This window comes from Takifugu rubripes, chromosome 2, assembly GCF_901000725.2.
Source record: "Takifugu rubripes chromosome 2, fTakRub1.2, whole genome shotgun sequence".
NCBI classification, from domain to species: domain Eukaryota; kingdom Metazoa; phylum Chordata; class Actinopteri; order Tetraodontiformes; family Tetraodontidae; genus Takifugu; species Takifugu rubripes.
The window spans coordinates 1,604,909-1,614,919 of NC_042286.1; the positions used below are offsets into that span (position 1 = coordinate 1,604,909).

Genomic DNA, 10,011 nt, shown 5'->3' on the forward strand with positions numbered 1-10,011 from the left:
CTTCTTTTGGTATCATTTAAATCAGCTAATCAGACCCCAGTAGTGTTTTTTTCTAAGGCGAGTCTCTCCAGAGACCAGGATTGCAGAGATAAGATTTATCTGACTCTTCCGTGAAAGATGCACCCAAGCTGGAGGATACTGAAGCACGCTGCAGGAGCCAAAGACATAATTAGGGTGTCAAAAGCCTGATGCCTATAGGTCTTGACTCAGATGCCAGCCATCTCTCGCATCTGCACATACATTCTTTGATGCCAGACAGTTAAACACTAGCATGCATAGAGAATTTAAAATCTATGCGTTTGTCATGTAGAACGAGTAGATTTGAAAGATTTCTCTGCCATTCATATTTAATTTCTCTAACACAGGGCAGAATAGAAACCAAAAACCCCTACAGGGGGAAAACAATAAAATAAAATCACCTATTTTAACTTTCCCAGCTTTCATGCTCAGTAAGAGCAAAATCACATGTGTACACTGGCTTTTTGACCACAGTATTTTAATAGGTCTTCACTTCATTGAGAATTCATTTCCACATTCACACTTCAAACATTGTTTGGGAGAGTTATTGGCAGCAGGCAGCATATCTTGTAATTATACATGCAAGGTAGTGGTGAGAGCTGGGCAGAATATTTCAAACTAAAAGCATGTGCTGCTGAGGGGCTTGGGAGGGTACAGCTGCTTCATAATGCTGGCTCTGTGTTAACCTTGACTAATGAATGTGTCCAAAAGTCAAAGTAGCAAATCATACACACAATGTAGAATGGGCTCAAACATTAAATTTAAGCAATGTGATGCACATAACAATTACCATTTGCCAAAAGTGTACTTTCCAATGTAAAACCTTCCCATCAGGTAATTTAAAGTACAGTTTATTAGTTACAAGTAGATAGCAGATACTACAGTTACTGCACTGCAGATACTACACAGAAAATGTGTTTTGCAGACACAATACAGTGACTATATCACTAAAAGTTTTTTGATGGATGACTGAAAATGTTTTTTTTTTATGTGTGAGTAAGAACCATAGGGTCTAAACACAGAGACAGACAGCAAGCACAAATATAAGCACAACACAGAAAAACCAAAAGCGCGTTAAAACCACCAGTCTGACTTTAGAGGGCCCTCCAGGGTAAATAGAAGCGGGGGCATAACAATGACTCATCCAAATGGTCACACAACACACAAACACTCACATCCGGCCATGGCAGCTAAGCTGTCAGACAGCGTTAGCACAAAGGATACATAGTGATGTTGACAGATGTGGCCTGCAAGGCTCACTCTCTCATACGAATGAACGCATGCACGCACACACAGCACAAGTCACCTACATCCCAATATTTATGGACATATTTAAAATTTCATTGATTCCAAAATTTCATTTTTATTATTAATCACGCCAAATGAATATGTAAGTATATAAATACTGTGAAAGCTGTTGAGAGAAGTAGGGAGAAGTTATTACCACCAAAAGCTTAGTACATTCCAAGGCCTGATTAATTGTCTTTATTCCTCCAGGAAATAAAGGTGAAAATAACATACAATATGTCTCACTGTTCGAGAGTTCACCCACCACTTGATGAATAATTCATATTGTCTTTTAATTATTCTACTGATGCACATAAAATTCTGAACAATGTCTCCACCATTCTAATTAACAAAAAAAATGGGACATGTATATGTATATAGTCTGAAATTAGTTTGTTCTCAGTCTAAGTAGTAGACATTAAAGTATTCAGGCATTCAAGGAAGCACATGGGATGACTTCATATGCAAGCAGATGGACTGACTCACTTGGAGAAGCATACAAACAATAGCCGCCTACACCAAGCCAAATTATCTCACTCTCTCTCTCACACACACACACACACACACACACAAACATGCACATGGCCACACATACACAAACACGCCTCTAAGCAGTTGAGTCCAGTTGCTACAAACCCCCACCAAAAAAACTTTGCTGATCAAAAAATCACAACTTCCATCTGTAGTCATCACTCTACATTGGCATTGTGAGCCTATGGACCCTGTGCAGTGCTACAGCCACTGTAAAAAATGATTTCTGTCTAAACCCCGTGCTCCTCATTGTCTCCATTCAGTGGCAGTTCATTGATATTTGGAACCTACTCTTCTCTGCATCCTGTGTCATTGTGATGTCATGAATATTATGCAGAGCTTGAAATAAAAATGCTTTCAATAGAGACAGTGTATACATATGCAGTGGAATAAAATGAACATTCCATATCTTAATATAGGTTATGTCTAATAAATACTTTCTCCCCAAATCACATTTTTAATTTCAGCCCACACTCCTATGTTCTTTGTTCTAATTTAAATCAGACATTTAAAAGACCACAAACTGGGAGGAAAAAAATATTACTGAAATGACTTGACCAAATCACTGCCAGTGATGTGGAAGTTGCCATTCGGTCTATTAGAGTTTGAGCCACCTTGCCACCGAGTTAAGACAGGGAAGGATTAAAGAGAAATGTTTGTTCCCTGTTACGTAAGATGAAAATGAATGTGCCCCACTGTAGCCATGCTATTTTGGTACAGCTCACATCAGAAAATGTTGAGCTGAGCAAGAAAATTAGGTCATTTACAAGAGCAGGGCAGCACCTTCTTTCAGTAGAAGGGCATGAGAAAAAATAAATAACTAAAATGTGAAGCATTATCTATCCGTGGCTGAAAGTAGGAGTGAAATGAACAAAATGGCTTAGCAGAGTAGAGGCGAATAGGGACAATAGGATTTAAGGAGTGAAGTTTGATCCAAATACTGTAGATCCTGGCTATCGAGAGGAAAATTGAGTCTCAAACATCAAGTCCTCCAGCATTTAGTAGTGGGTGAAGCCGGACAGTGTCCGGCTGGCAGTGTCTGGCTGCACCTATGTTGACTTACAAGCTGTGGTTTATTAAAAATGTGGGGTGTAGTTGATGGGGGGCTCCAACATTAAATGTCACTGATCTATCTCCCTCATTAACCTGCTGAAAGTATAAGGGCAAAATTTACACCCTCATCTCCTCGATAATGCAGACGCATTATCTACAAGGATGAGTGAGATCCTATTAGACCAGGATAGCATCAGCATGAAGAACTGCAGATGTGACAGGAGCGTACACAGTGACACATACTGGAGAAGTATGTCTATATCCAGAAGAAGTGTCTTAAATGACATAAAATGACTGATTTCAAAAAGAGTCACATTACATAGTACAGGTATGAGCACACATAACAATTTATCTGATAAGCTGTTCTGTATCAGGAAACCACGCTATTTCCAGATGACATAGTCATTTTCACAGTTGACGTTCTTAGTGTGTGAGGATGTTCATTTTATATATTATAAGTATGGGTCTTTTTTAAAATATAGAAATGTTTTTGCTTCAGCCTCTACCAGAGGTTTGAGATAACCAGCTCTCTACCTATCCATTCATTCCATGATTTTCCTATATTATCAAAACAGAGAAATTTGAACTATTGTTGGTTATTGTAAGAAATAGATGATCTAAAACAACAAAGAAACACAGACACATCAATGGGTCTGTGTGTGTGTGTGTGTGTGTGTGTGTGTGTGTGTGTGTGTGTGTACGTGTAAGTCAGTAGGAAGACTAGAGGTTTCTTGTTTGGACTTTCAGAGGTGTCTGAGCAGTCTTACAGTAGCAGGTGGATTTGCCCTAGTTTGAAGAGTGATGTCACTTTGTCTCAGTAACCCACAGGATGGTTCAGTGTGTGCAGTATGTGAATGGCCTGCACACTCTCTATCTCTCTGTCAGGTTCTCTAGATCTTTCTGTGGCCAAATGCTGAAGAAAGAGGCGATCCATCATACTATGTCAGACATGAGAAGATAGCAGTCTGCAACTTACTAATTAGGAAATTGGTTTATTCTGAGCACTAAAAAAGTCTAGATTAAAAAGATGTTAGATGCAAACTGGTAAGAATTTAATTGAAAAATTATGATGAAAAATTATATAGCAACCCAAAGTCATATAATTTATTCTTATGACACACTGTCTTTTAATGGAATTTACAAGTTGATGGAAATCTGGAACATAAACAAAAAAAACCTGGATATTCCTGAATTGAATCAATGCTTTAACTAAATTATGGAATATCAATAAAATAATACATATAATTATGGTACTAGGTGTAATATCAGTTTTACTGACCAGTTTTGTAGTATTTGAATTTGTGTACATTTATAGTGATTTTCTGAAGGTTTAGTCCTGTTTAAATTTTGTCAGCTTCCATTATCTTATTGTTTTCTTTATTTGACTATTCCTGTGTATCCTCTTGCTTCTCCTTCATGTTGAGAAATTACCTTAATGTCTCCAACATGATTCTGAGTCTGACAAGCTTTTGATGATTTTTAGTAATCAGCACAATATTTTAAAGTTCAAGTTAGTTTGGTGCTTCAATACATTACAGCAATTCATCAATACTTAATTTGTGTTATACCTCACACACTGGATGGGATTTATGTAGTGACAATCTTCAAAATTTCTCTGCATTAACACTTTGTGTGTCCATGCAAATATTAAACCATTAATCAAAAATAGTTGCAACACTACTATTATGCAATGAGCCTTTATAAAAGCAGAGCTGAAGGCAGTAGTATAGTTAGTAGTATAGTTTTTACATACAGTTTTACTAAAGAATGTATAAAATTAGTATTTTAGAATGTATTAAAATTATTGGAGAACTTGGGGCTGTGACCCCCCCCCCCCCCCCCCCCCAGTATATCTCGAAATATTAGGACAGCCAACAGTGGTTACATGCCACCACTGTTCCTCAGACAGCATGACTGAATGTTTACCTAACTGAACTAGTAACTAGTCATCGTTGCATCCATGATGCCAAGCAATTGAAGAAAATAATTGTTAAAAAAAACTATATAGATGGTCTAGTGAGAGGCATAAGATGACAATGATGGAAGTGATGTTTGTTGTTTTTCTAGGACAAAACAACCCGTGCCTCCAACAGCTCTCTGCCTCTCCTTTTCTCGGCTTCCCTGCGATATGTTCCAAAGCTCAGTTGTGCCTCTAATTTGAGAAGGCCAAACCAGGTTATAAAATTCATATTTACAACTAGCTGTCTGACTGTGTGAAGTAGGTCACAGAAGCTCTTGAAATGGAACACTCACACCATTTAACTTTTTTCTTCTGAATGTGATATGCCAGGGGGAGAAGAGACTCCAGTCAGTCCTACGAGGAGCAAAATGTATCTACATCATTTGAAAATCTCGAATACAATTGATCTAAATCGCAGGAGCATTATTTTCAAATGTTTTAAATACTGATTAGGGCGTTTGTCTTTAAAACTAAGAATGATCAAGGAGTAATTTATCAACATACAGTAAATTTAAAAAGTATATTTCATTTTTTTAAGAGTCCAATTAATAATCCAAAAATCTGTTGATTAATCTGATAACTATTCGTTTGTGGATAGAACCTTTCCTCCAGCCATAAGATCCTGCTCTTTGTGTGGGTAACAGGAGTCTTTGATGATGCTGCAGGCTCACCTGTGGACTCTGTAGGATATATCCATCACTGCAGACAATCCTGTCGGCTGTTCACCCCACTCTCTGCAGGCATTTATAGTCTGGTTAGCAGTGAAAATGTTCCATAACAGAAAATGCCTAGTTGTAAAACTACCCACGTTAGTCCATAAGTTACAGTGGTTCAAGTCTCCAATGATAAAAGCAGCATTAGGATGCTGGGTGATGCAGATGACATGAAGTGTGCCAACTAATGCTGCTTTTCTTGACCGCTTTATCTCTTTTAGGATAAAGGGGGGCTGGAGCCTATCCCAGCTCCATATGGTTGAAGGTCAAAGCACACACCTGGATGAGCTGGCGAGTTTGGTTCCTTTCTCCTAGCATCTTTCCCTTCAACCAGCAACCCTTACATGTTTTGGAGGGCTTGAATTGAGGACCCTTAGCTTCCCAGCCCAGTCCTTCACAGACTAAACTGTTTCTTTTTAACCAGCTAATACTAATTATTTTAAAAATCAAACACTGAACTGAATTTCCTCGGGAGTTTAAATAGTCTGCAATTCAGCAGCAGTCTGACATCCAACATACAGCATTTAAGCTCAGTCTGTACATCTCCACACAATTTGTACAGCTGCGCTCTGCCACTTTAGGTCTTATCGGCAGCAGCAATGTGGTTTCCCCAATGAGTTGAAAGGCACACTCACTGAAAGCAGGCTCTCAAATATAAGGGCACAGCAGTTTCATAATTTGTCAAGACTGTTGTCCAGACAGCGCACATTGGCTAGCAAGAGACTCAGCTGTGATGGTTTGTTAGCATGATGCTTTAGTCTAGCACAGGGGAGTTCTCTCTCTTGCCTTGCCTTTACATTTGTCTCAACAGTGTACTGTTCTCACTGAAGGATGGTGCTAAATGACACCCTGGATCCCTGTACTGGCTCAGTGTAGAGTAAATAGTTTAGATCCAGGGACAAGAGACCAGATCCTGTATATCAGCAGGGCCACAAATAATAACTATAATTTAAGTATAAAGTCTGATTGAAGTAACTATAAAAAATGGGCTACACGGTTAAGTGCAAACTTGCAACATTATAATTCAGATCAGAACAATATTCAGTTAAATTGCATAACTGTCAGTTCCATAGATGTATAGAACAGCACTAGTCCCCCAAAAATATAACAACTGATAAGCAGCATGATCTTCTTCGGTATTTGGCATCTAGTCAGCATGAATATAGCATCACCACTGCATGAGCGCAGCCTGACGTGTGAACCATGTCTCCTTGGGTGATGGATGCCTGAGGGGGAAGCGCTTATGCCACAAGGTGAAACTGTCCATTAATCAGCCCTCCTTTCTCTGTAGCTGCAGATTTTCCATTACCAGCATTCTCCGCGATACCTGATTGTTTTTTAATTGGCCTTTGTCACCAGAGAAAGCTCATGTCCAGATTTAAGGCAAACAAGTAGGTGTGTGATCTTCTAAAAACTAAAAATGAAAAATAATATAGAAATATAATTGTATATAGTTTGTGCTTTTTAAAAAATTTTACTAATTTTGAAATTCATTTCATGACTTCTCTTAATTTTTCCTTACATTATATTATATATACATACGTATGAATACACTATTATGTTTGTTAAAACAGCTATTGATAAGGTGCTGGGACGCACATATTCATAAACCTACACTCACTTTGTATCATAACCCTAACCCTAAGAACAACAGAGATAAATCCCTTTTTATAGATTAAGACTCTTGATGCAATCAGTCTTGTAGATGTCCTCCAGCATGGGTGCCGATTGGGATTGGGATTTAGCATGTAGGGAAAGAAACGACGGCTTTCCTGTTGAATCTCAGCAGCATCTGTTGTGGATGCAGATCATGAGGCACAGCTTCTGGAATGTCACCTTGATAACCTCTTAAGTCAGGTCCTGGGTTCAAGTCACACACTGCCTGGTCTGCAGATGAGGACGCATGTAACCATGTGCCAGAATGAGTCCTTGATATGTGCCACAATGTGGCCCTCAAATCACTTCATCACCATCATGCTTGTAATACTCCATCTCAAGCTCCTTCCCTGGTACTCCATCAGGTTCCCGTGGCCTTGTTGAGTTGCTGAGTTCATCTCCCCTTGTTTGCCCTCAGCACCAACACATTAGGTGGGGCTTCTTAGTGCATCAGCATGTAACAAGAAGTGCTTTTTCTATTCATCTGGAAGGTGGTGGTGGTGGTGATGATGGGTGGGTGGGGGGTAGAGCTAGTACTAGAACTCTTGCTTTTACTGATAAATTGGATTTACTGCCACATTCATCAGGTTTCCCTGATGCCTTTCCTCAGTTTTGATTGGACCTTGCTGCGCATCTACATCATCTACTGAGCAGAAAGCAGCATCTCGGGTCATTAGCAGCCATATCATAACAGAGGTCATCAGTGGTTAGTGGCTGGGCTGTATAGTGAGTTCACTGGCTACTTCTTCCCGAAGTATTCATAACAGAACTCTAGAACCAGGGATAACTCTTACACAGGCATTCTAAGCCACCCTCGATCATTCACAACAGATTCATAGATTTATCTCTTTTTTTTCATTAGAAAACCATGGGAACAAATCTTGTAATACATTTAATTCAAATTGTGAATATGCTGTGTTTAAAATAACATACTTTGCATATACAATAGTGAGAGTTAAACTAATGTTATTCTTGACATTGGCTTGTCCATTTCTGAAAAGGTGCAGGTTTCAGAGACTGAGGTTTATTATTATTAATCATTATTAATGTACACCTATAGACATCCTGATTGTATATGATCCAACTTGGATGTGTGAGACAGTATGTTATGAAATTTTTCCTTAATACTGCAAAAATAATGAAAAGGTATATTAACCTTCTGTTTTGATGCAGCTACATACATATATGGTTTATAAAACGCTAGTGCCTATTTCTTGTTTGGTCCTGGTTTCAAATTATACTGTAGAAATCATAATGATAAAAAAGACCTGAATAAACAAGAGTATTTCATTCAAATGACAGGAGCGTGCTTGTGCTTTTCTTTTGACCTCACTGTTCATCTTCAACGTAACCATTAACATGCAATTTTCTCTTGCCCAGCACAGATTCCATTGTCATGTTATAAAGGGCTTGGTCCTTCTAATGTTGGAGTGAGTGAAAAAAAGAGAGAATTAGAAAGAAAATATGGGAGGGGGTTCCCACATTACTGTACTTGGTAAGTCCTGGGTAGCGGGCTATCCCTCTATAATTTAATCACATTTGGATGGCTCCCTGTCTGTGTTTCACTCAAGAAACACAGATCAGGCATCATGGTGGCACAGGCATACACAGCATCCTGGAACAAGACTGTTCTGATCAGCAAGATTATTAACATATTACTATATTCTAGGTTTCAATGCCTAAGAATATAACTTACTCTTATGTCATATAACCTTTGTTTTATAACATGACAAATGTTTATGTCAGATATGGGCAACTGAAGGACATCAAGCTCCATCTTTATATTCGATTTCATAATTATTCATGATATTATCTAACATGTTTATCATAGTTATATTAGCATTTTTATCAGGTATATTTCACAAGGCAGTTTTAAGTTATCCAGGCTCCACGCTCAAAGGAAGAGGTTTCTGTTATATTTTATTCAAGCTGCATAGTATATTCATCTCTGAATCATTGCACACTATATACGATCTGTCTTTAAAAGGGACAATATGAGAAATACAAATGTAGTCAAAGCATTATAGACAGCAGATTGCAGGCCCAACTTGTAACCCAGATAATTTATTTTGACCTATTTTTTTTCTGAGAGAAAGAAGAGATATATGATCCATTGTCAACGATTTATTTCAATATTACAAATAATTTATACACATTTACTTCTCTGATAATTGACAAATCAAGGATGGGAACAATATCACCACCTACACCCACCATCTGTCAATACTCTCTTATTTCAGGAGTTGATAGAATTTATGTGATGTATGTATAACTGACAACATCCAAATTTGATATTATGATACAAAGAAAAGCCACAAGGTGATTTAAAGTTATGAAGATCCTTTTCCTGTTATCACCTCAGCAACCCTGACAGTATCCTGTGATGCCACCATTTGTCTGGAACATTTTTTTATTTGCAAAAAAAACCGAAAACACAACCAATTGTCTCAATAGGACACAACATATTGCACCACATCTTCTTTCTGCTTCTGCATGCAGTATATTCCACCCACCGAACATACATCTGCATTGTCTTTGCCAACAAATGAGAAAATACGGTGGGTTGGAGGAAATCTAAACTGAACCAGTGCAAAGCGCAAGTATGTCTCAGTCCTCACACATGTACAATCTAATAAAGGAGCTCAAGTGTTCAAGTCTGAAATCTGACCTTGCTTCCAACTTCTGATTCTCCCCTTTCCATCACTCTGAATCTATTGCAACCACTGTGTCTGCTAAATGTGTAAATATATGTTGCTGACACCAATAACAATAACACAAATATGTCAGTAAGCT

General features: G+C 38.2%; 1 protein-coding gene across 1 annotated transcript in view; it reads right to left on the reverse strand.

The window, feature by feature from the left end:
• Nucleotides 1-10,011, reverse strand: part of myt1lb (myelin transcription factor 1-like, b) — a 111,972-nt gene that overhangs the window by 101,075 nt on the left and 886 nt on the right.